The 27370-nt window shown below is 42.3% G+C and overlaps 1 protein-coding gene across 9 annotated transcripts in view; it reads left to right on the forward strand.

Annotated features, from left to right (window-relative positions):
- The first annotated feature begins 351 nt into the window (after positions 1-351).
- Positions 352-27370, forward strand: part of jakmip3 (Janus kinase and microtubule interacting protein 3) — a 298954-nt gene continuing 271935 nt past the window's right edge. For all 9 annotated transcript variants that reach the window (XM_068002403.1, XM_068002402.1, XM_068002401.1 and 6 more), the window contains exon 1: positions 352-620. The gene's annotated coding sequence lies outside the window, so the exon portion shown is untranslated. The remainder of the gene's footprint in view (positions 621-27370) is intronic.

Here is a 27370-nt window from a genome sequence, read left to right on the forward strand (position 1 = left end):
ACGATTATACGTGGAAGCATCTGGAAGTTATGTTAAACATGATGAATTTGCTGTAGCTTTTCTAAAAGGAAGCCAGTGAATGCAGTCAGTCTCTGCTGCACACTGCAACAGTCTGCTATTGTGCATTTATATAATCCTGTCTCTGAAAAGATAATATTGTATGAATGAAAAGCCGGTTGGAATGCCATGGTAACCCTCTAATCTGTTTCACTGTGTTCTCAAGTAGATAAAATGTCTTAGTATAAAGGATCTCAGGATGATTTTTCGCTGCAAATTGTAACTTTAAAGTCTCTTTTTCAATCTATTACAGGTGTTCTCTTAGATTTTTTTGGCTGATGACAGACTAATAAGATATATGCCATTCAGATCATAAATTAGGGAAGGGATGGTCTGGGTTGGCTTTATAACTGATCTTCTTTGATGACGTGCCTGCACTCAGTATACGATCTGCAGTGACACTGCAATGGCTGAGGAGCGGCTGTTGGCGGCTTGGAATGAGCTCATTCTCCCAGGAGGGAGCAAGGCTCAGAGTGAATCACTGAGAAGCTGCAGCCCGTGTGTGAAATACATCCTCAGTCTCTCTCTGCTGGCCTGATTCTTCACTTGGGGGTGTGCACATGGTAAGCAGATATCTTGTTTGATTCATTTAAAATTATGCACAGAAGGGTTTTTGATGAATCATTAATACTCTCCAGCATTTTTTTTACTGGGAGAGGCTGAGGGCCTGAATTAAATTCCTAGAGCATCAGGACGAATCATTCTGTTTGGATAATGCTGTCTTGTGTGCCTGGCAAAATACCTTTAAATGTGTTTGCAAAAAAACAACCTACAGTTTGCGAGGATAAATAGCAATGCATACAGCAAAGGGCACCTCCTCAAACGTTAGAACACTACCATGTCGGTGCACTGTACTTTGGAACATGCATTTAAGGTTAGTGATTTCATTCTGTAATGAAGATGTTTCACCTTGCATGCCACAGGCTACATTATTTATCTGATGGACTGTGTGGTTTAGTTGTATCAGTTAGAATAAACTGCAGTACCTTGAAGGAAAGCCAAGGAGGAAGTATGCCTTCTTGAAATTAATATTAAAATAGCAAAAAAAAAACTGGAAGAATTATTTTAAAAACATTTGATTTAACAGACATTGTATTTGACAGATGCTCTTAAATCTTATCACTTAAGCTGCCTCAACGTCTGTTAAATTTACATATTTACAATGTACATAGCTGTCTATGGGCTCTTGGTAAAATTTTAAACCTGATTGAAATGGAAGCTTCTCTTTCAATGCAGCTGTAAATTTTATTTAATCTCACTAAACTCACTGAATCCTAATTGATGTAAAGGCCTTATGTCTGGTCACTGTTTAATATGCAGACTGCAGCCTTTAGAGGTGGGACATTAGAAATCTGGTAGATCATTTAAATCTGTCACGGTTCATCAGAATATAGTCATGCATCTATTTTCAATGGGGACATTACTAGTGCTTTATCTGATAATTGTAATTTCATGAAATATTTATTGCTGCTATTTCATTTTACAATTCATTTGGTTCTAGGGCACAGTGCATATGTGACGTGATGCTTCTCACTCTGTTGCTTGTTAATTCTGCTGGGATCAATGTATTTATTTATTTATTGACACTAACAGAAAAGTCATTTTGTTTTATGATTGAGTGGTGCAGATGCATAGAGTCGTGCATAAAAAATGTGATCGGACTTGCTGTGGTGGTGTTTTGCATGTGCTGTTAAATCCAGCTGGATGCTCTTTAAATGTTAACTTTTGTCAAAGAAGATGGTAGCTGCCTGGCTCGGATGAGGGGGTGGGGGAGGAGTTAAAGATTCTATGGATATTCTCACGATCTGGCTGGCATCTGTGCTATATAACAGCATAGAGTCAAGTGATGAAGAATAGGATTACTGTACCACCATTATAATGCTCTTTTGTAACAAGGCCTTCATAGAGGTGTAATTGTGAGCCTTAAGTTCTTCTTAATGTTTATTGAAGAGTGTCAAACAAAACAAATCAAAGCTAACATTTGGTTGGCAGTAGCATAATTTCAGTTGACACATGACTACACAAAATGCTAAATAAGAATTGATATCTCTGGAGACTAGTGTGTTACTAAAAATGCTGAACTCCAGGAAAGCTAAGTAGCAGCACTGTGATTGCCTGCACTGTCAGCACAATATGGCACCTACTCTAGTATAAGGCCTAAGAAGAAACTAACAGGGCATAGAAAATGCTACAGGTTATATTTGTTGCTTCTACATTTTCCACGTTACTTCCTCAGGGCATATTTTAATTGTTTCAGAAGTTTTGTGTAACCGTGGTAACAACATTGGAATTAATTTAACTTGAAATAATAAAAGGCAGCACAAATAATGAGAGGGAAATTGCTGCAAATAAAACAATGCTTGTATAAAACTTGTATTGGTAAATATCATCCTGGGGTTGCACATTGAATTAAATACTGCTACACGAAAAGCCAATCAGTTTCCTTCTAACACTGCAGCCGAAGCATTGCTGGATATCCGTATGCCACGTGAATGATACATTAAGTAATGCACTGGGCTTCCCTCTTGCTGTGCTGGAGTATGGAATTATAAAATGAGATTACACTTAAATCTTCCAAAAAATGGATTTTTGAGGGTTATATCCTTTGTTTCTGATCGGCTACACAATGTTGCATTTGAATGTCTAGTATCAATACAAGTCTTACAATAATAAAAATGATACAAATTATGAATTAATAGCACATCTCTGCTTTAATATAACGTTAAAAAGCATCATTGTGTCAGTTTGCTGTTTCAGACCGAGTTATTAATGTTTGTCCGAAAAAAAAGTGACTTCTGCAATGGTCAGATTGAGACTCTAGCCAAATAAATCTTCAATGTATTTATTTTATGTACTCCATTCATCATTAACACACACACACACAGGCCTGTTAGTAACTCTGACTTTCAGAATGTAAAGTCTACAGAATGGGTAGGGTAGCCTCAAGAAATTTCAAAAGTTATAAAATGTTACTAAAAGTGAATAGCCAACTTACTTGGAGAAGAGGCCCCTGAGGTCTTGACAGCTACAGCATAATGTAACCAAAAACAGCTCATGCTTCTATCACAACTAATGCAGTAAAACGTACCAAGGCACAGTAGGAACTCAGACCCAAACAGGAGGGAAATTAGGAGAGGTGGAAGACACAGTAAAGAGGTCAATTTTAAGGAGTATTTGCAAGGTGGTGAAGAAATGTAAAAAGATGGAGGGGTTTGGAAAGAGAGTGCCCGACTGGGAGACAAGATGGCTGAAGGCTCTACCACCATTGGTAGAGAGAGGGAGGGGTGAATGCACAGTAGACCAGAATTTGAAGAACTGAGTGTGCAAGCAGGGACAGAGTTGGAGGACGTTGCAGAAGCATGGAGGGTTTATACTTGAGGACAATGATGTTCAAGTCAATGTGCTGAGGCATGGGGAACCAAAGAAGGAGAGCAAGATGAGTGGGACTTGTGCAGGACAGGATACAGATGACAGAGTTCTAAATGAGTTGGAGTTTATTTTGGTTGGAGCTCAGAAGACTGTTGAGGAGGGTACTGGAAAAGTTAATATTGGAGGTGAGGGATTTCAAGCTCAGCTCAGGGCCAGACATGCTACCGAGGTTATGCACCATCAGGTTGAGTTTGAGCTGGCATCCAGGAGGGAGATGGGATCAAGGGCAAAGGCATGGCATTTTTTGGCACAGCCAAACAGGATGGTTTTGGTTTTGCCAATGTTGAGCTGCAAAAAGTTCTGGCTCATCCATGACTTGATATTGGTCAGGTAATTGGACAGCAGAGGGACAGTTGTTGGATCAAGATATGGGCGAGGAATAGGAAAGGGCCAAGAACGGAAACATGGAGCATACTGGAGGTGATTGTGCGGGCACAGGAGGAGAAACTACTGTGGAAGAGTTGGCTGTGTTGGGACAGTAAGAATGGAATGAATTGAGCATATTGCCATAGAGTTGGATTATAGAAGAGATGTGGTGGAGGAAGTGGTGTGGTCAATGGTGTCAAAAGCCTAAGCTTGAGGAGGATAAGAACAGATAATGTACTGCAGTCACAGTCATACAGCATGTTTTGGTGACTTTGAGCAGGAAGATGTGCAGTGATTAAGCCAGTTCTGAAAGTGGGAGGGAACCATGCCTGAGGGAATGGAGCAGTTGACAATGTTAGCAAACATTGAGCCAAGGAAGTGTAGTTGTGTGGTCAGGAGTTGAATTGGGAGAGGGTATATCAAGGGAATGGGTGGTGGGTCACATAGAGAAGTTGAATCTGATGAGCACTGGGGTGGAGATAAAGAGAAGCTGTATCGTGTAATGCAGTCGTAACTAGCATAGGGGTGAGCTCGGGATGGTCCAGGAGGTCTGAGGGAGGCTGCGAGAGATGATATGAGGGTGGTGGGGGCAGCGGAGAGAGCTAGGAGGAAGCAGTTATCAGCAACATAGAGGAGTTTGGGATTTCTAGGATTATCCTGGAGTACAAGAGGATATGGCCAGAGAGATGGACTGCCAGCAGTAAATTAATGTAACAACGTTTTCACTGTGGTATTCTCTGTAGTTTAAATGTAGGACATTAGTTACAAGGCAGTAACACATCAAGTGGTTGAGATGCTGTCATAGGAGTGAAGCTCAAATTATTTATCAACATCATCTAAAAACGAGGGGGTAAATTTCATCATCACCGCATGGGCAGTAATCTTGTGCAGTGGATCGCCCACCCTTTATAAAATCCAACCAATTTTCATTCCATTGAAGGTGAAAATTTACCCTGACATATTTTATAGCCTCATGTCACCATCATAAGCATGTTGTTCTTTACAATATATACAAACATAGCATTTATTCACCATGCTCCATTTTCAGTTCACTGTTTCCTTTTTTCCCAATGAGATCTCATGCAAACAGTGAAGGACAGTCTGCTCCTGCTTCTATATCATGTGATGATGCCTGAAGATACATCAGGGCTCAATTTAATGACTGATACAGGGAAATGCCACAGCTTCTATGTATTTTATATATAATATATATATTTTGGACACTAGGAATAGCTAGCTATAAGACAGTAATCTAACAAAGCAGTTCAAATGTCAATAGATTTCAGGAACAAAGAATGTCATGTAAACCATGAGATTAGATTGTAATGTTAAAATCACTCTTTGGTATCTCTTACATACTCTGATATATATCATACACCCAATCTCAAATTTATTGTTCCTTTCTAAAGTTCCAGAATGCATACTGCTTTATGGCTTCATGTCAGCCTCTCCTGTCACCTCTGGTTTCTGCTTCACCCAGAGTATAGAAACTGCTCTCATCAAAGTCAGAAATGATATACTGTGTAACTGTGAACGTGGTTTGTTGTTGCTCCTCATCCTCCTTAGCCTTTCCATTGCCTTCGACACTGTTGGTCACTTTATCCTCCTCCTCCAATACCTCTTCTCAAAAATCCATTTTTGTGCTATTGCTCTGCTGGTTCTCTTCTTGGCTATCTGAATATCATTAGAAATCCCTAAATAGTGGCTCCTCTCTTCGCTGAATGGCCATTGCTGAATGGCCACCGCTGGTTGCGTTTGGGGTCTAGCCTCAACCCCCTTCTCTTCCTCGGCTATTGTTTCCTCTTGATGGCATAATCTGAATAGATGAATTAAGATGGGTGGCATGAATTTTCTGATCTGTTATTATCTTATGACTTTGTGATCAAGTTCCATAGATATGCTGATTACACTCAACTGTGTTTCCAATTCCTCACATGACAATTGTCTGCCTCTTCAACCACCTGTTTGATATTGGGGTCAATTTACATCTTCTGTGTTCATTGGGAGCAATGCCCATCCGATGTCACCAGAGAGAGGCCCACACCATTTTGATGGTCATCCCATATTTGCATTCAACTGGCAAGCTGCCAGCATGTTCCAAGCCTGATGAGCAGCTCAACATTTTGAGGGATATGGGAAATCTGGTGGGCCATCCAGGCCTACAGCAAGGGGCTAAAGGGGAGGGTTGGGCTCATGGCGGGGGTGATGGAAAGCATTATTGAAGGGGGGTGGGTGGAGATTAACAACGAGTTGCAGGGAGAGTAATTATGCTCATCCTGCTACCAAAACGTGCCAAAATATTTTTTTTATTATTCCCAGGGCTGCCTCCAGCAATCCCTTTAAGGGATGCTGGTTCTGGCCATTTCCTGCACTGTGTTTTGGCCGTGCTTGACTGCACAAAAATGGCATCAGGGTCCTAACAACGTAATAGGACCACCATTTTCATTGAACAATGAACTCATGCCTGTTTCTGGCAAGAGTGCTGGCCACCTAAATTAAGGCCTTCTTGAAAATGGTAGCAGACTGATCTCAGATGGGAAGTCAGCAGTAAGTTTATTTTTGCCATTTTGGTCTCACTATTGCCCTGTTCCCGCTGAAAAACTGAGCAGTAGAGAGGCCAAAATCATAGGGACCATTGTGTCTTCAATGAGCCAAAATTTTGTCCAGCTTAATGTTGGTAAAACCAAAAGGTATACTCTCTAGCCCCATAAACCCCTTTATGCCTCTGCCCCTAACTTCACCTCAGCTTAAATCTGGTCCCGAAGCTCAGTATACTGCTTGATCCAGAGCAAAGTTTCTTTTCCCACATCCATTCTATCACCAAGACTGAATTGGTCCATCTTCATAATATTGCCAGTCTTCACCCTGATGTTGAAACATTTGCACATCACCGCTACATAATTATCCAGAGTAATTTACAGTCAAATACAGAGCAGTTCTACGCATAGTATAAGTTACATATAACTAGTAAGTTGACTCCGCTGCCAAGGACTCTGCTGATGGTTCAGTTAGTTAAGGCCTCTGCATTAAGGAGGAGAATTTCACCCAGGGTTCCCGCTCCTGATTGTTATCCAGTGACCCCTGCTGGAAGTGCACCTGTCTGAACATCATTTGAGAACAAGGATTGGACTCAGATGTGATGCCCTCCACAGTCAAATATTCTGCCAACATTCAGCTTAGTTGAAGTTCTGAAGTGAAATCAGTACCATAGCCAAGCAAGTATCAATGCCTTCAGGAGAGGAGGAGGGGGAAAATTGGTGGATTCTACCTACCATCTGGACATCACTTTAATATTAATAATCTGGGCTATTTCCTTTGTGTTTTTCCTTAATTTTAAGCTATAACAGTTGGTTTTCTACTTATTGTTAGGAAGTCTCAACAATGCCATCATTTGGCTTGTTAAACATTTTGTAATGGTTGAGATTTCCCTTTCTGGCAGAGTCACCCCAGAAAGTATGATTGAACCAGCGATGAGCCCAGTGAATTTTCCAGGATCAACTTCATTTAAATATTCTAGGTAGGTTTAGCACACATTACCACCTATGACTGGGAATTCACCCACTTGGTGTGGAAAGTGACATGCTACTGTAGGATTTGAATGCCTCCTACTACTTAAAGTGCCAGGTGTGATGAAAACCAGCTTGGGAGCAGGGTTTGAAGATTTGAAGCAGAAATATATCCTAGTTCTGCAGGAGAGCACAGAGCTCCCAGGTTCACAAAGGCAGCAGTGGAAGTGCTGCCGGACCAAATAAAGCAGAGGAAGGAGGCTCTGTTTGGAACAAACTGACAAAGGCCCCCAAAAGAGGTCTGTTTAGGCCCATTGGAAGAGGTAACCAGGAGAGTAAGTGTCAATTCCATGATTCTATGAATGGAAGCCCAGTGCCACAAGAAGTTTAATGACCTTAGCAGGGCAGGAAAGGTAAGAGGGGCCAGGTGCACATTAAGAATGCACTGCACTAAGCACATTTGCCACTTGCAGCCACCTCCCCCTCACTGTATTAAAGTGCTTGAAGAGCTTACAATCAATGACCAGGAAGTAATCGTGGTTCCTTCACAGCCCACAGTGTTCACCTGCAGGTGTTCCTTCATTCACTTATATGCATGCATCCCATTAAAAGTCTCACATGGTATATAATTGTTTGATTTCTAACATGCCTGTTGTTACCCATGTTATGGTCTGCTGGCTAGCACTTGGGTTTGACTGCATCTTTGGCATCTGAGGTCACTCTCACTTTTTACATTCTTTTTATAGTCGAAGACCATCCATAACAGCAAAGAGTTTTACCCTAGGGGAAAAATGTCAGACTGCAGTAGTACAACAGCTCAGTGACTAGACACTTATATATGTCTGCAAAACAACTCAGCTGTTAAAATGATAATTTTAGATCATAGAATCTTATAGCACAGAAGGAGTCCATTTGGCCTGTCGTGCCTGTGCCGGCTCTTTGAAAGAACTGTCCAATTTAGTCCCACAGCCCAGCTTTTTCCCCATAACCCTGCAAATTAGTCCTCTTCAAGTTCATGTCCAATTGCCTTTTGAAAGTTCCTTTGGAATCTGCTTCGACCACCCTTTCAGGTAGTGCGTTCCAGATCTTAACAACCCTCTGGGTGAAAAGATTTCTCCTCATTTCCCCTCTAGTTCTTTTGCCAATTATTTTAAGTCTATGAACTCTGGTTACTGACCTACTTGCCGGAGGAAACAGTTTCTCCTTACTTGCTCTATCAAAACCCCTCATAATTTTGAATACCTCTATTATGTCTCCCCTTAACCTTCACTTCTCTAAGGAGAACAATCCCAGCTTCTCCAATCTCTCCACATCCCTCATTCCAGTATCATCCTGGTAAACCTCCTCTGTACCCTCTCCAAGGCCTTGACATCCTTCCTAAAGTGTGATGCCCAGAATTGTACACAATACTCCAGCTGAGGCCTAACCAGTGATTTGCAAGCATGACTGCCTTGTTTTTGTATTCAATGCCCTATTTTCAAAGCCAAGTATCCCATACTCTTTCTTAACCACCTTATCAACTTGCCCTGCCACCTTCAAAGATTTGTGGATGTGCACCCCCAGGTCCCTCTGCTCTCCCCCCCCCTCAAAATAGTACCATTTAGATTATACTGGCTCTCCGTGTTGTTCCACCCAAAATTCGTCACTTCACATATATCCGTATTGAATTGCATCTGCCATGTGTCTATCCATTTCACCTTTCTGCCTATGTCTTCCTGAAGTCTGCTGCTATCCTCCTCACTATTACATTGCTAAGTATTGTATCATCCGCAAACTTCAAAATTGTTCTCCCTAAACCCAAGTCCAGATCATATATACATACATCTATATATATATACATACACACATGTACATATACATATATATTACACATACATACAGAACAAGAAAAGCAGTGGTCCCAATAACAACCCTCAGGGGACCCCACTGCATACTTCTCTCCAGTCAGGAAAACATTTGTTCACCACTACTCTCTGCCTCCTATTCCTTAGCCAATTACATACCCGAGTTACCACTATCCCTTTAATCCTATGTGCTTCTATTTTCCGAATAAGTCTGTTATGTAGTACTTCATCAAATGCCTTTTGCAAGTTCATATATACATCTGTTGCACTGCCTTCATCAACCCTCTCTGTTACTTCATCAAAAAACTCAATCAGGTTAGTCAGACATGATTTGCCTTTAACCAATCCATGCTGGCTGTCCCTTATTAGCTAATGCTTCTCCAAGTGAAAATTAATTTTGTCCTTGACAATGGTCTCTAGTAGTTTTCCCATCACTAACGTTAGGCTGACTGGCCTGCAGTTGCTAGATTTATCCTTCTCCTCTTTTTTGAATAGGGGTGTAACATTTGCAATCCTCCATCCTCTAGCACTACTCCCATATCCAAGACAGAATATTAAATATTAAAATATTTAAAAATTGTGGATTTTCAATGAAATATTAATTTCCAATAGATGCACAACAGAATTTATTACAGGAGTCTACAATATTGAGCACTGAGTGGGTTTAACTCTTGGTGGGAGAGATACAAGTCCGCAGCTGGTGAATGGTCGCCAGAAATAGAGCAACATTTAGAGACATTTTTTTAAGCAGCGAGTTATGATGATCTGGAATGCACTGCCAGAAAGCGTGGAGGAAGCAGATTCAATAATAACTTTCAAAAGGGAATTGGATAAATACTTTGAAGGGGAAAACTATGGGGAAAAGGCAGGGGAGTGGGACTAATTGGATAGCTCTTTCAAAGAGCCGCATGACCTCCATCTGTGCTGTATCATTCTATCATGCTATGATTCATGGTCTATCCTCTGGCAGGCAGGAAACATGCGCACATTTCTGGCCGGATTTGCGCGCCCGCCATATTGGGAAAGGAACAAAAATAGACATCCATGGCCTGTGCCTGAAACAGGTGTTATCCCTTTGCATATGCAAATATGAGGCCTAACACCTGACTGAGGCCCCCACTTCAAGACTGGTTTGTCCTGAGGCAATCTGCGCCAATGTTGACTGCACTCAGTAAAACCAGACCTTGGGACCACCTGCAACCAACAAGGTAAGTTTTTCACTTTTACTTACTTGAATGTGGAGTCTGGAGGAGCAGAGGTGCTTCTCCCAGGCTCACATTTAAAGAACGTGGGTCGTCAGTCCACCTCCCCCCGCCCCCGTCCCCCAATTGCACTCTCCCGACCACTTTTAAAGGGGAATTTGCTGGGCTATGCAAGGTTGCCAGTGTAAGTGTGCTCACACTTTTCATAATCTTACAGTGTTGTCTCACAATGCATCTTAATAATATTTCAATGCAAACATGATGCAGTACCTCAGGAGGACAATGCCCAGCTCTCTATCAACAGTTCATCTACTTTCCAAGTCTGTGGGCATACCCATGTTTAGCACAGCACTCTGGAATTGCCTCCATCACAATCCATTTGCTTTATTGCCCATGAAAAGTGACAAACAGAAAAAACCATCCTATCCACATGCTACATATTGACATCGTCGCTGGGTCAAAATCCTGGAACTCCCTATCTAACAGCACTGTGGGAGAACCTTCACCACACGGACTGCAGCGGTTCAAGAAGGCGGCTCACCACACCTTCTCAAGGGCAATTAGGGATGGGCAATAAATGCTGGCCTTGCCAGCGACACCCACATCCCATGAACGAATAAAAAAAATACACGTATACGGTGTTGGGTCACGCATGTCCTCCTTCATATTTCTTATTCCAAAATATGCTCTTATTCTAATTACTTGCACAGTCACTAGTGCCAACAAATACAGGCAGGAGGAGGGTAATCTAAGCTGCCAACACTGATTCTTTAAGAGGAGAGGTCCCTGGAAATTTTGAGGTAATAAGTGGTGCATTATGTTAGTGTATCAAAGCAATGTCCCATGGTGTGGCCACATTTGGATTGTACATAACTGCCTGCGTGATAAGGTCCTGATGTCGAGTGGAGAGGTGGTAAGTGAAACCAACATGCTTGTCCAACTGCTTGTTTGACCAAATCATAAATGAGTCAGAGAATTCTACAGCTTAACATTGGAAAAGGCCAAAGTCATGCTGTTTCGTTTCTGCCACAAACTTCATGCCTTAACCCTGATTCATCTCCCTTTCTGTCGGCTCACTCATGCTTAACTCAAAAGGTGTGTAACCTCAGTGTCCTAATTGAACCTGAACTGAGCTTCACCAAGTCCACCACCAAGACTGCCTATTTCTATCTCTGAAATATTTCCAGTCTCTGTCCCTAACTCACCACCGTCACTGCTGAAACTCTCATCCAAACCTTCATAATCTCGACATATCTCTTCATGGCCCCGCTCAATGCTAATTCTGCAACCTCCTCCAGCCCAGCATCCCTGCTTCACTCTCCTAATTCTGGTCATTTGTTCACGTACCCCTCTCTTTGCTCAACCATTGATGGCACAGCCTTTAGCCATTTTACTCCCACACTCTGGAACTCTTCTCCTAAATCCCTCTACTTGCTACGTCTCATCTCACCTTCCAAGCCTCATTAAAACCTATCGCTTTGACTGTGCCTTTAGCTATCTCCCCAAACCCCTTCTTCGGTCTGACTCCCATTTGTGAAGCATCTTGGGACATTTCACTACATTACAGATGCTACATAAATGCGAGTTGTTGCTTCTCCACAGCAGGATGCTGCTCTACAGCCCATAATCTTGATTTGATTAGTGCATAGCAATTGTGAGGGACCCAGAAGTGAATAAAATATTTAATGTTTGCATTAGAGATGGAAGAGGGAAATATAATTTTTTAAAATTTTACTTTCAAAAGATTCCATAAATTTTTTATTGCGTCATCAGAAATGGGCTTCCTTATTATAGGAAGTGTAATTTAAAATATTTTTTTATCCTTTTTCATTTCTGATTCTCAGGGAACATTGTGTACTCGACCAAAAAAAATCAATGCTTTACAGAACACTTTGTGCTTAGATAGACATTTAATGCTGGTTATCGCAGAAAAGTTTTTTATGTTAAAAGGAATCAGAGTGATTCCGTTCTTCAGTGTGATATATACTTAAGGGTATAAGCCAACTGATATGTTGTCAGGGAAGTATAAATGGTTGTTGGACAAATGTTTATTAATGAGTACAGACAATCAATCTATAATTTTCAAATTGATTGTATGCATAATAAACCAAAACCTTCATGGATTTGGACTGGCAATAAATGTAAACATACATAGGCTAAGTTACTTGGAAGCCTGGGAGAACTCCTGCAGATATTAATGGTGAACAACTTTCGGGATTCAAATGCAATGATTTGGCCCAAAGAAATTCCTTCTTAGAGCTTGCTTTTATATAGTACCTTATCATACCTCAGAAACTTCCCAAAGCACTTCATTTATTTTTGAAGTACAATCACTGTTATGTAGACGCAAGTGATAATTACATAGTGCAATCCCACAAACAATAATGAGATAAATGGTCAGTTAATCTATATTTTTTCATAGTGTTAATTGAGGGAGAAATATTGGCTAGGTCACCAGGAGAGCGCTGTGCTCTTCTTTGAAAAATACCATTGGGGCTTTAATGCTGACCTCAGCAACTGGAGCAGGCACAAAGAACATCTCATCTGAAGGACAGCAACTCTGAAAATGCAGCATTCCCTCAGTATTGCACTAGAGTGTCAGCTTAGATGACAAAAATTGATTTTTTGTGTGTGTGTTGAATTTTTAAATTTAGATACCCTTATTACGGTATCAGCATTTGATGGATTAAATCTCATGCAGGGAATTTCTCAAAGGAAAAGCTATTAGTTCAGAGACCAGACAGGTTAGCTACAATGGGCTTCACAAGGTGCGAGTTGCACAATGTGATGTCTAAGGTGGTAATATTTTAAATGGCCAGAGCAATCACATTCAATTATAAACATCTTGACCACTGTTAAAGGTTGGCCATCTGTTCAATATTGATAAGAGAATGAAGCTTTTTGTGGATTTAATGTATTACAAAATATTCTATTAACTAGTGTCAGCCTTGGCTCAGTGGTAGCATTCTTACTTCTCACTCAGATCATCATAGGTTCAAGTCCCACTCCAGAGACTTGAGCATGTAATCTAGGCACTCGCTTCAGTGCAGTACTGAGGAAATGCTCCACTGTCATAAGTGCTATCTCTTGAATGAGATATTAAAGTGAGACTACATTTGCCCTCTCATGTGGACGTAAAAAATCCAATGCTCTATTTGAAGAAGAACAGGGGAGTTCTCCCAGTGCCTTGGTCAACGTTTATCCCTCAACCAGCATCAATAAAACAGATTTGTCTCATTTTTGTTTGTGGGACTTTCTGCACAAATCACTACTGCATTTCCCTACACTACAACAGTGACTAGAATCCAAAAGTACTTCATTGGCTGTGAAGCACTTTGGAACATCCTGAGGTTGTGAAAGGTACTAGATAAATGTAAGTTCTTCCTTTTGTTTCAGCATAACTTCAAAGGGGTTGGAATTGTTTTCTGTGGAAAGCCTGATTTACCAGAGAAATGAGTTTGATCTTTCTAGGCTATAGCAAATGTTTTGTGTTTTAAGATTGTGCAAGCCAGCAGGAGACCTGGGCTAGTTTTCAAACTACAGCCTGATTCACGGTGCAAGAAGAGAGCTTTAGGCCAATTTTAACTGCCTCTGCCTGCCATAAACAGGTTGGTAGAGGCTTGAGAATGGCATTGGATCACTTACCCTTGTTTACCCTGGCGCTCCGGCCTCTGCCATCTTGGGTAGGGTCCTGAGAAGGGCGGTAGGGCACCTACCTGTTTCAGGCAGGAGGCACTTTTAATATGAAAATTGGAGTTCTATGATGTACATAAGACCCTGATTGCAATTTCTGAGGTATAATTCATAGAATCATAGAATCATAGAAGTTACAACATGGAAACAGGCCCTTCGGCCCAACATGTCCATGTCGCCCAGTTTATACCACTAAGCTAGTCCCAATTGCCTGCACTTGGCCCATATCCCTCGATACCCATCTTACCCATGTAACTGTCCAAATGCTTTTTAAAAGACAAAATTGTACCCGCCTCTACTACTGCCTCTGGCAGCTCATTCCAGAGTGAAAAAATTGCCCCTCTGGACCCTTTTGTATCTCTCCCCTCTCACCTTAAATCTGTGCCCCCTCGTTATAGACTCCCCTACCTTTGGGAAAAGATTTTGACTATCGACCTTATCTATGCCCCTCATTATTTTATAGACTTCTATAAGATCACCCCTTAACCTCCTACTCTCCAGGGAAAAAAGTCCCAGTCTGTCTAACCTCTCCCTGTAAGTCAAACCATCAAGTCCCGGTAGCATCCTAGTAAATCTTTTCTGCACTCTTTCTAGTTTAATAATATCCTTTCTATAATAGGGTGACCAGAACTGTACACAGTACTCCAAGTGTGGCCTCACCAATGCCCTGTACAACTTCAACAAGACATCCCAACTCCTGCATTCAATGTTCTGACCAATGAAACCAAGCATGCTGAATGCCTTCTTCACCACCCTATCCACCTGTGACTCCACTTTCAAGGAGCTATGAATCTGTACTCCCAGATCTCTTTGTTCTATAACTGGGCAGAGAGTGAGCCACAAAAAACAGTCTGAAGAAATTTTTTAACTTTTATGTTTGAGGTCAGGAGGAACAGAAATGCTCTTCAGGGTTGTGCAAAAACACTGTGACTAACTGCCGGCCTGTGCCGCCCCTCACCACCACCCCCTCCCCCCCCATCACCCCCGGAATCGCCTCGCCCTCCATTCCTCCCTCTCCTGGATCCGACTGTCAGCTGGCAAATAGGACCTGGTTGAATTCCTGCCCTCCCAAACTGGTGAGCTGCCTCAGAGCAAGGCGGCTGCAAGCAATGAAGCTTGGCCTCAAAATGGAGCGGGCATCATGGAGGTTACAATGGGCAGGCGGCCGTTATGCTCCACCCAGTGACTGCCTGTTTTCCGCCTAAACTGATAATCGGCCCTTTATGTTAAAAGAGTGAGTCAGTGGTATCTTTATGGTCATATGCGTCGAGAAGAGTCGAGAAGTGTATGATTCACTGTTTTAAAATGTAAACTGTTCCTTTACCTATTTTATGTAAATAGACTACCTGTTTGGTTCACTAAATCAAGCTTTACTCAGTTTTTATTGAGCCAATATGCACAAACTTTGCAGACTCCATGGGCTTGATTTTAAAAGGGCGGCAGGATGGCAGCAGTATGGGGGGGGCGGGGGGTCAATGGGCGCGCGACAAACCCGAATAATAAAAACTTACCATTCCCCACGCGATCGCGCCATAATTGGTGGCCGTTAATCTTGATTCCGGGTTTGCCGTCCGAAAGCTGCGCAGTGGGCGGACTGTGCACCTGCATGACAGGCTGTCAGCTGGAACGTCTGGATTTAAAGGACACTTGCTCCGACGCATTTTGCTGGAGCAAAGAGCAAGAAGACCCAATGGAGCAGCACAAGGGCAAGGCTGCTCCAAGATTCAGCGATGCCTCACTTCAGCTACTGCTGGACAGGGTGAGGAGGAGGAGGGAACTATTTTACGCGGCCGACAGGAGGAAGCGCCCTGCCTCTGCCATCAAGAAGGCCTGGCTCGATGAGGCAGAGGAGGTCACCAGCAGCTGCAACATCGGGTCCAGTGCAGGAAGCGTTTCAATGACCTAACTAGGTCAGCAAAAGTGAGTACACTTACTGATTCTGCTGCATTCTGTGTCGCACATCAACCCCCTCCCCCCCAACTCATTCTGCACTGTCAAGACTACTCCATCTCATCACTCCTCACACCCACTTAAGGCTCATCCTCAACTTAACTGCATTTCCTCATCTCCCCATTTGTGACCCCACCACTACCACTCACCCCAATCCTGAACCAATGTGATGTCTCTGTCTTATACTCACGGTCAGCCTCACCCAAACCAGTGCATTCATCGGTTGGCCACTTCACCATTACTCACTCACACGTCTGTACTTTCTTCTCTTCTAGGAGAAGAGAGCACAAAATGCACGCAAGGGGGCGAGGACTGGAGGGGGGGCCACAACAAATAGTGGTCTTCACAAAGGTGGAGGAGGAGGCCCTGCAGATCAGCTGCACCCTCAAATGCCTGTCCGTCAGGAACGCCGAGACTGGCACCCCACAAATGTCTGGTGACACAACTTTAACATTCATCACACACAACAGGAATTGATGTTAATAATGATTGGCATGTTGACCACCTCAGTATGCTCATCGCAACATGACACATCTGTGATGAAGCTTAATATTGCCTTCTGTTCTTTTACAGGGCCTTCAACGACCGCAGTGACGGCAGAGGGCAATTCCTCAGAGGAGCTCCTGGCCTCTGAGGACGCACCGTCACATCTTAGTGAGCCATCCACCAGTGCAGATACTCACACCTCGGTGGGTCCTAGTCCTCAGTTATTTGGGTTGGCACCTGATGAGTCACCACACACAAGTGAGCACGAGCAGACACTGGTGACTGGGGCAGCTGTGGAGAGTCTGCATCAGTGGGCACACTCCTCTCCAGGCTCTGCTCAGCTGGACGCAGATGCTGAACCCCGTGGGCCATCCTTTAAAAGGAGAATGATCGAGAGACAGCAGCACATTTGCGAGTTACTGGAACAGGTGCCACGCACACTCTCCACAATAGGGCAGAGGATGGAAGAGTCTAACTCCTGCATTAGTGGAGTGGTGGCACAGGTACGGGCGGGAATCTCAGATATTGTCACAGGGACGTGACAGAATTTCTATGATAGTGTCACAGGGATGTGAGCAACTGTCTGAGATAGCGTCTCATGTAAATGCTGAAATTTCTTAGATAGTGTCACAGGTAACTGCGGGAATGTCTGCGATGGAGAGAAGGCTAGCCTCCGTTGAGCTTCAAGCACGACTCACAAATGAGTCCATTCAGGCCCTGACAACGGCTGTTCGGACTCATGGTGAACAACATTCTGCCGCCTTAAACAGGCAGACAGAAACTTTGCAACTGGGATCCAAGGCATCGCACATGTTCTCCAAACTGTTATCCAGGTGAATGGTAGGAGTGATGTGGGCCTGGCCCAGGGGAGGGATGATGGTGAAAGGGGACATGGAAGTGGCGCCACTCAAAGCGCTCCCACATCTCACCCATGGCCCCCCCCTCTCAACCAGTATCCGCAATGCTGCCTCCTCTCCAGGTGGCTGAGTCTGCCCCTGCACGGGTGCAGATGAAGCAGTCTTTGGAGGGGCCTTCACGGGCTCCAAAACCCAGAGGGCATAGGCCGAAAGCATCTAAGCAGTCCGGCCATGGACATGAGCAACCTGCCACTACCTCTGCTGCAACCACAGGGGATGCACCACGTAGAAGCGGTAGGAAGAGAAAGGCTAAGGATTTGTGATCACGAAGGGTATGGACAAGGGTGTCTGACAGATGGTCATGTTTTTCATTTATATTTGCTTTTTGTTAAAGTCACAGTAAATGTTATCATTCTCACCGCTACTGCCATGTCTTGCCCATTCTTGACTGGCTTTTGTGATAGCGCCCTTTCATGTGCTTCATCATGAACGACGACACTTGATGCCACTGAGTGGGTCACTTTACAGTGGGCGTATGTGTAGTTGCAGGACTGTTTTGTGCGGGGGGAGCGGCGGTGGGGGGGCACTGATGTAGGCGTTGGTCTTTCCAGGTGGTGTGAGGACTGGACTCTTTTCACTTTCTGATCTTAGGAGAACCGTTCACTTATGAGTGACTCGCTGGCCTCACGAGCAGCCAGGTGAGCTGCTGCTTTGCCCATGGGTTCCCTCCTCCTCCTTCTCAATGTGGATGGTGGGTGAGGGCATGGGGCCTCCTCAACTGGTACCCCTCTCCGTTGCATCACGTTGTGCAGGACACAACTCACTGCTATAATGCGACCCACTCTAGCTGGTGCATATTGAAGCGCTCCCCCAGAACAATCGAGGCACCGAAATCGCATCTTCAGCAGCCCTATCGCATGTTCAATTAGAGAACCGGTGACGATGTGGCTGTAGTTGTATCAATGCTGTTGCTCGCTGATGGGGTTCCTCAGAGGTGTCATGAGCCATGTGTGTAAGGGGTATCCCTTGTTGCTGAGGAGCCAGCCCCTAGGGGTGTTCGGTGCGTGGAAGAGGGCCGGGACGTTGTATTCCCTCAGAATGAACGAATCATGGCAGCTGCCAGGGAATCTGGCGCACACATGAAGAAATCTTTTGCGGTGGTCACAAACGAGCTGAGGTTGATGGAGTGATACCCCTTTCTGTTGAACAATCCTGGCTCGTGTGGAGGTGCTCATATTGCTATATGCGTGCAATCGATTGCACCCTGTACATGCAGGAAGCCAGCCACAGAGTGGAATCCCACTCCCCTCTCCATTTGGCTGAGGTCATCCATGGGGAAGTTGACATAATGCGAGGTTGTGTGAAACAAGCAGTTGGTGACCTGCCTTACGCACTTATGTGCAGGCAACAGAGACCCCGGCAATGTCACCGGTGGCACCCTAGAATGATCCAGAGGCGAAGAAGTTGAGGGCAGTGGTCACTTTAGCTGCAACAGGTAATGAGATGCCACCAGGCCCAGCCGGAAGCAGCTCAGCATGAAGGAGGCTGCAGATGTCTGCGACCACCTGGTCTCAGCCTCCGTATGCACTGCTCCTCAGAGTAGTCCGGAAGCTGAGCCTCGGTCTGTAGACCCTTTGACGAGGGTAGTGCCTCCTGCGACGTCTCTCCCTCTGTTGTTCCCCTCTGTGCTCTTGTGCAGGTGCCTGTGGCGCAGCACTGTGTTGTGGAGCTGCAAGTGGTGGAAGTACATGCCGTGCCTGGTGAGGATGGTGATGTTCCTTGTCCTCGGATGTACTGGTGAACGCAGCCATCGCGCCCCCCCACCACCCCATCTTGATGGTGTCAGTTTGAGGGGGTCTGGAAAGTTGGTAAATATGTGTAAACAGAACAATTCTGAGTGGAAACCAAGAATTTTCAATCTATACACAAAGATCTCCCAGCCAAAAGTTTGTCTGAGAGAACTGAGTGCCCTGCTGCAATAACTCACCTTTTAATTTAAATGTCCAAATGGTTGCCGGCTGAAACACGACTCCTTCACCATGGCATGTTTCACACAGCAGGGGAAACATGTTGAGGCAGCGTTGAATTCGCTTGCCTTCATTGTAAATTGCATTTATTCATTTTTAAACTACTTCGACTAGGTGATTTACTGCTTTAAATATCGTCCCGCCAGCTTTAATTGCCGGCGTCACTTCCGGGTTCTGGAACAGTGCGCGCACCCAGATGGCTCTGGGTTGTGCATGTTCTTAGGCGTGTTGGAGCCAGGATTTCTGCCCAGTCCTCAAATACCCGATTTTCTTTGCCCCTCCGCCCCTCCGCCCCCGCACTTTTCTTTTTAAATCGTGCCCATAGAAACAATACATTTGTGGTGATGACCATGCTGGAGGAGGCAGAGGTGGAAAATTGGATGTTTGACACAGAACAACAGATAAACAGCCAGATTACTATTTTCTTTTAAAAAGCAGAATCACTGGGTGATTCAATTGGTGAAGACAGTGTGGAACTGAGCCATACAGATCAGAAAGTCTTGGATAGGAACCTGTTCTTGGTTAGCTGATCTAGTGCTGAGTGCTAGTAGGGGTGCTATATTGGCTAATAACCCTGGTCATGCAAGACACCAGTTAAGGCCTACGCCTTAACAGAACCCACACAACTTGGCAGAAAATATAAACAATGTCAAATAGATATAATAAGACCTGAGGTGCAGAACACAGCCATCAAGAAGGATCCTAACAACTAATGACCGGAGACAGAAGCAACAAAAAGGGCAATTTGTGTCTGTGACTTTAATTTGCAAAAGGATTAACTATTAATCAATTAGTCCTTTGTATTGGTTTGGGGTAGACTTGCTATTTGTATCAGCAATGAAAAGCTATAGTTGGGTAAATTTTTTTTTAAAGTGCCAGACGCTGGAAAAATGAAACAAAAACAGAAAATGCTAGAAACATTCAGCAGGTCAGGCAGCATCTTTGGAGAGAACAGAGGAGTTAATGTTTCAAGTGCAGACACTTTCTCAAAGTAAAAATTATTTAAAATATGCAAAGAGGATATTTTCAACCTCTACAGCTCACATGCACAATGTTTTTAAAGCAACAGGCTAATGTAAATATGAAAGTATTTGTGTTGGGTAAAATACAGGTATTTTCAAATCACTCTTACATTTGGGTTCAAAGTTTGGTTCAGTTTTCATTTTCATTTCTATTTAAGTTAAATGTATAAATGGCCTTGATTTTAAGCATGTGGGATTAAACCATTAAACCAGGTTTAGTGGCCTAATCTCACACATTTAATAGCTATTCCATCCAAAGAGGTATGTAGGATTTGTTCGCCATTTCTTAGATTTAATTAAAGTGTATTGTATAATTATTCCCTTTGAATCCCATGCCATTTGAAAATATTTTTTGGAGGATCCTTTATATTTGATTGCTTATTCTCAAGGTTCTTTATAAAATCCATTTAAGAACATAAGAAATAGGAGCAGGAGTAGGCCAATCGGCCCTTTGAGCCTGCTCCGCCATTTAATAAGATCATGGCTGATCTGATCCTAACCTCAAATCTAAATTCATGTCTAATTTCCTGCCCGCTCTCCGTAACCCTTAATTCCCTTTACTTCTAGGAAACTGTCTATTTCTGTTTTAAATTTATTCAATGATGTAGCTTCCACAGCTTCCTGGGGCAGCAAATTCCACAGACCCACCACCCTCTGAGTGAAAAAGTTTCCCCTCATCTCAGTTTTGAAGGAGCAGCCCCCTATTCTAAGATTATGCCCCCTCGTTCTAGTTTCACCCATCCTTGGGAACATCCTCACCGCATCCACCCGATCAAGCCCCTTCACAATCTTATACGTTTCAATAAGATCGCCTCTCATTCTTCTGAACTCCAATGAGTAGAGTCCCAATCTACTCAACCTCTCCTCATATGTCCGCCCCCTCATCCCCAGGATTAACCGAGTGAACCTTCTTTGTACTGCCTCGAGAGCAAGTATGTCTTTTCTTAAGTATGGAGACCAAAACTGTATGCAGTATTCCAGGTGCGGTCTCACCAATACCTTATATATCTGCAGCAATACCTCCCTGTTTTTATATACTATCCCCCTAGCAATAAACGCCAACATTCCGTTGGCCTTCTTGATCACCTGCTGCACCTGCATACTAACTTTTTGATTTTCTTGCACTAGGACCCCCAGATCCCTTTGTACTGCAGTACTTTCCAGTCTCTTGCCATCAAGATAATAACTTGCTCTCTGATTTTTCCTGCCAAAGTGCATAACCTCACATTTTCCAATATTGTATTGCATCTGCCAAATCTCCTTCTTGATGGCTGTGTTCTGCACCTCAGGTCTTATTATATCTATTTGACATTGTTTAGTGATTCAATACTTGCTAATTTGGGTTGGTTCAATTCTGAAGTTCACACAACTGAAAGCATCATAATAGTGGTCATGATGAATTAGCTGCGTTTGATGATAGAGAATTGGAAAATAGAAGCCATCAACTAGGAAGTGCTCTACTTGTAATTTTGAAATGCGAATAATGGTGTTGAAGGAACTGAGCTGTATCAGCCATGTGGGCAATACCTGAATGGCCTACTCTTTATATAATTGCACAAGTTCAGATAGTCAATATTCTGACGTTTTATCTAGGGACTTTAAGGAAATGCAAAAATATACAGTGATATATATTCAGACAGCAGCTGCTGGTAATGTTCTGCTGTTGCCATTTACAGCTCCTCTAGACCCATCTTTTGTTTCTTTACTTGTCTCATTACCACCCTCCTTGCCTCGCACCATCATCCCTTTTGTCATTTAATCATTCCTGCTCTCCACCCTATTTGTTCTTTCTTTTTATTCTTTCCTCCCCTCCCCCCCTCACTTTGCCTGGCTCTGTACTTGCTTAAAAACTATTAAATCTTTCATTTCTTCCAGCTCTGATGTAAGGTCATCGACCTGAAACGTTAAGTCTGTTTCTTTCTCCACAGATGCTGCCTGACTTGATGAGTATTTCCAGCATTTTCTGTTTTTATTTCAGATTCCTAGTACCCGCAGTATTTTGCTTTTGATATATTATACTATATATTTAGAGTGTTATAAGACCATAAGAGATAGGAGCAGAAATAGGTCATTCGGCCCCTCAAGCCTGTTCCGCCATTCAATGAGATCATGGCTGATCTGATTTTTACCTCAACTCCACTTTCCCGCCCTTTCCCCATATCCTTTGACTCCCTTGCTGATCAAAAATTTGTCTAACTCAGCTTTGAATGTATTCAATGACTCAGCCTCCACAGCTTTTTGGGGTAAAGAATTCCAAAGATTCACGACCCTCTGGGAGAAGAAATTCCTCCTCATTTCCGTTTTAAACGGACGACCCCTTATTCTGAGACTATGGCCCCTAGTTTTAGATTCCCCCATGAGGGGTAACATCCTCTCAGCATCTACCCTATCGAGTCCCCTCAGAATCTTGTATGTTTCAATAAGATCTCCTCTCATTCTTCTAAACTCCAATGAGTATAGACCCAACCTGTTCAATCTTTCCTCATAAGACAACCCTTCCATACCCGGAATCAACCTAGTGAACCTTCTCTGAACTGCCCCCAATGCAAGTATGTCTTTCCTTAAATAAGGGCACCAGAACTGTACACAGTACTCCAGGTGTGGTCTCACCAGCACCCTGTACAGTTGTAGCATGACTTCCCTGCTTTTATACTCCATCCCCCTAGAAATAAAGGCCAATATCCCGTTTGCCTTCCAGATTACCTGCTGCACCTTTATGTTGACTTTTTGTGTTTCATGTACGAGGACACCCAGATCCCTCAGCATTGTTAATTTTATTACCCAATTACCGCCAAACAGAAAAGTAGAACTCTAGGTGATCAGGGTACTATCAGCAAGTTACTGACGCTTTGTATGTTCTAATACAGGTTACACTGCAGTGAATATTTACCACTAGTGAACTAAATCAAATTAATAGTACTGGGGATTGGGGTAAGAGCTAATTAAGTTAAGTAACTCAGATCATTTTGTTATTGGAAACCCCTTATACTGCCAATGCAGTAACTCACAGTTCAACTAGATTTTACAACTGCCAACAGATTTAAAGCAATACATTTAATATATATTTTCAGCACATAGCAGAATTTCTGATATGAAATGCGTCTGTAAACCATACTGATGCATAATCAATAAATTTTATAGAGTTTTACACTGATTTTAGGGGACATTGATCATTTATTGGGTTCTTCTTGCTTCATGGGCTCCATAAAATTTATACAGCCTTGCAAAACACACAGTTCTAATCATAAAACAACACAACACAAATCATTTTTGCCAGCACTTCTGATTGGACCACTGTGTGTTACAAACTTATTAGCATTACATTGTACTACTTTGGTGATCAGACTAAACAATTTAGAAAACAATGCAACTGCAATAATTTGTTTTTCAATTGGCATGGGCTTAATCGTCTTCAACGTGAAAATATTAATACAAGCAGGACATTGAAGATAAAAGATGTCTATATGTACTCGAAAATTCCAGAAATTGTAAGAGTACATGAAAAGGGTGAGCAGATATTAAATTCTAGGTTAGTATAGGCTGTATACATGAAATGGGAATGAAAACTGGTTAAGTGGCAAAAAGCCATAGAATGGAAACGTGCTTTAAAAAAATTATTCTTCAAATAATCCTGCAAAATTTCACAGGTAAATTAAGATCTTACATTTCAAAACATATGAGCCTAGAAATTAATGTTTGTGAAATTAACACATCAACCAATTTTAAACAGGTTAACGTCACTAATAGATTTACTGCACAGGTGGTGATGACAAAAACTATCCCAGTGTCTCAGAGTCATATATTCAAAGACAGAAAGAACTGAAGATAAACTAAAAGGCACAGTGCCATAAACACAAAGAATTAGAGGGGAAGAGCAAAAAGACTAAGACGCAAATTTTATTTTTCTATTTCCTATGAGTAACATTACAGGAGATCAACTAATATATACTAATTAACAAAGAAATAAAAGATGAACTAAAAGAATGATGGTTGAAAAATCCACAAAATTTGAACATGTAAAAAAAAATGCATTTTCTACTTACAGAATTTGCATCAAATTGACTGTCAAATTTGGAAGAATCCATTACAATGATTCTCAGCAAGGTTATACTTTGGAATTAATGGTATATTAGTGGCTGCACAACAAATTACTGTCTCCATGGTCACCCCAAATTTTCCTTCAGAAGACTCAAAGAAACTCTGACTGGCAACATCCCATGTTTGCAAGAGGAGAGTTGTTGGTTTCTGACTACTGTAATGAACAGATTAACTACAGAGCTAATGTACCCCATCAACTATGCCTCCCAAATTTCACAACATTAAACAATAATTTTATGTCACTATGCCACTGGGTGATACAAGATGGCAGTGTCATGGGAATTTTGAATGGCCCACTGTCCCTGAGCAGTATTATCCTCTTCCTGCATGGTCAAGGTGATTGAGGCAATGAAGGACCCAGTACCTGCCCACAGTAACTGATGTGTCCCTACGTATTTTTGGTAAACTTTTTAACCTACATATGCTATCTAGTGCAGGCACTGTGAAGAATCATTTCACAAGTGTTAAGTCTGCCCATAGCTACACAGCAGAGTGAAAATCCTATACCTTGGTTTCCTGTCTTCAGGGGCTACAATCTGGTGCCTTCTCCAGATGTCTCATTGTCATCTTCATCATCTTTGTTCTTCACTGATACATTCATAGGTTCTGAGAATTAGATGTGGAAGAATCAGTTGTGGCAACACAAAAGAATATTTTCATTAATTGATATGGACTCTGCATAAATTATATGTTTTTAATAAGAAGGGAAGCAATGATTAATTTACTTTGATCAAAGAAAATGATTATGGAAAAAAGACATACCATATGATACTTATAAGCCTTGAGTATTAATGGCAAGTCTATTATACTTGACATTATGATAATATTATATCAAATTTATGAGTACATTTAAAATTACATGACATAATTTGAATGTACTGGCTCCCTAGTCCAGAAAATGAAACATATTGGGAAACATTTTCCTGTCCATGTAATAGTCCTTCTGGGGCCGTCAAGCAGTGATTGTCCAACACTAATCACTTTGTTCTCTGCTTTCATCAAGATACATGTCTTCAATCACTACTGAATTTTCTGTAGTACTCTACATTTCTAAAAAAAAACTTTGATGTCTCTTTTAAACTATTACCTTTCCACACTCCTTTTGTAGGCACTTCTGTGTGGCCTCCAAGAAATGCATCATTTAATTTTATATAAAACAAATACGCATCATTTTTATGGTCTCCTTTGTGCCATTTTTCAATGTTTATTGCCAGAGTGCTATAAGCCACATTCACTTGCACAGGTCAACTGCCTCATTTCCACTTGTTAGAGCAATAAATTTAAATAATTTCAAATGACACTACCTTAGTTGGTTAGTTTCCTGCCAGCAGTATGTTGAGAGACAGGGATCAGAATATTTGATGCTAGTACCTTGGTGGTAAATGTATAAAGTTATTACAAATTTTGAGTCTGCACAGATATTCTCTTGGGTTCAGCATCACCAATCTTGTAAGTGGATCTCATGTCCCTTACGATTAGGAGTTCACCTCTACTGCCCAATATATAGTCATTTGATAGCATGAATCATGGGTCGGGGAGGGGGGCATAACAATGAAACCCTTGTCATACGAAATGAATACTTTAATGTGCCATCACGTGCACTGTTTCAATCTTCCAAAAGTGGTCTGACAAACACTTCAGTGAAACAAGGTCAATTATAAATCAATAGACTGATTTATTTTAGAAACAATAAGTGAATGAACGGAGTAACATTTATAGTAAATCTCACCTTACTCCAACTTATTTTTACTCCTTGTAATATGGAATGTAAGAAAGTACACCATACTGTCCCTGTTAGCAGGTAAAATGCACGCTCCTGACCAGAAAAATCTCTGACACTAGTTGGCCCGAATCTTAAAGTGAGTACCTTCATTCTCTAAGTCTGGCTTCCCCGCTAGCTCAAACCAGGTTGTCTCAGACCAGATGCTTCTTTTTTCCTTTTGTTGAACAGGAAGACCAAGACGTGACCTCTGACTTGTCCATAGCTCTCTGTGTCTGAGGATTGGCCAGCTGAGCTGTCAATCAAACTGGCTAACAAACTCTTAGGAGTAGGTTACAGCCAGAAAACCCCATGCTAAGTATGTATGAAACATGCCAAGTATGAATAATCACTGGACGTGTTGGGATATGATAACGATACACTTTTTGTCCCAGACTGATAGGGATAACATATTTGACAGCTAACACATTACCTTTCAGGAGAACTCATTAAGACACTTAGCCCTCTATTGTTTCAGCAGCTCTAGCTTTTTTCCTTTAAAGTAAAGGAAAAGGTGATGGATCTTTGGCCACTGAATCTCTCAATCTTGAATCTGATGATGTTATGGTTTAAACCAAAACACCTTTCTAGGCCAAATACTTGAAAATCCTGAAACATGATAGTAGTTAATGCTGCATAACTGCCTAATGGTTCACAGGACTGTTAATATTTGCAGTGGAAGATTTCAATATAAAAATCTCCATTTGTAAAAAATAATAACAAAAGTATGATTAATAGTCAGCAATTTATAATAAGTGCCAGCACTAGTGCCTCTGTCTTTGCTAAATTATTTCCCACTTCAGGACAATAGCCTGGATGAAAGTAAAGTGTAAATGCAAAAAGCCATTTTCATTTTCATGGATTTGAAGGTCAAGAGTGAGCTGGCTTAATTGTAAATGATTGCTGTATGATTAATGCAGAATGTACAATGCAGGGAGAAATGAGAGGCTGCTACCATTAGACACCCAAGCAACCTGCAGACAGTGCCATTCCCACAGGGGAGTAAAAGCTCTTGACTGCATTCTAATCCCTGTCCTGAAAAGACTGTGTTGACATAATCGTAAATCATTTTAT

This window comes from Heptranchias perlo, chromosome 21, assembly GCF_035084215.1.
Source record: "Heptranchias perlo isolate sHepPer1 chromosome 21, sHepPer1.hap1, whole genome shotgun sequence".
Classification (NCBI taxonomy): Eukaryota; Metazoa; Chordata; class Chondrichthyes; order Hexanchiformes; family Hexanchidae; genus Heptranchias; species Heptranchias perlo.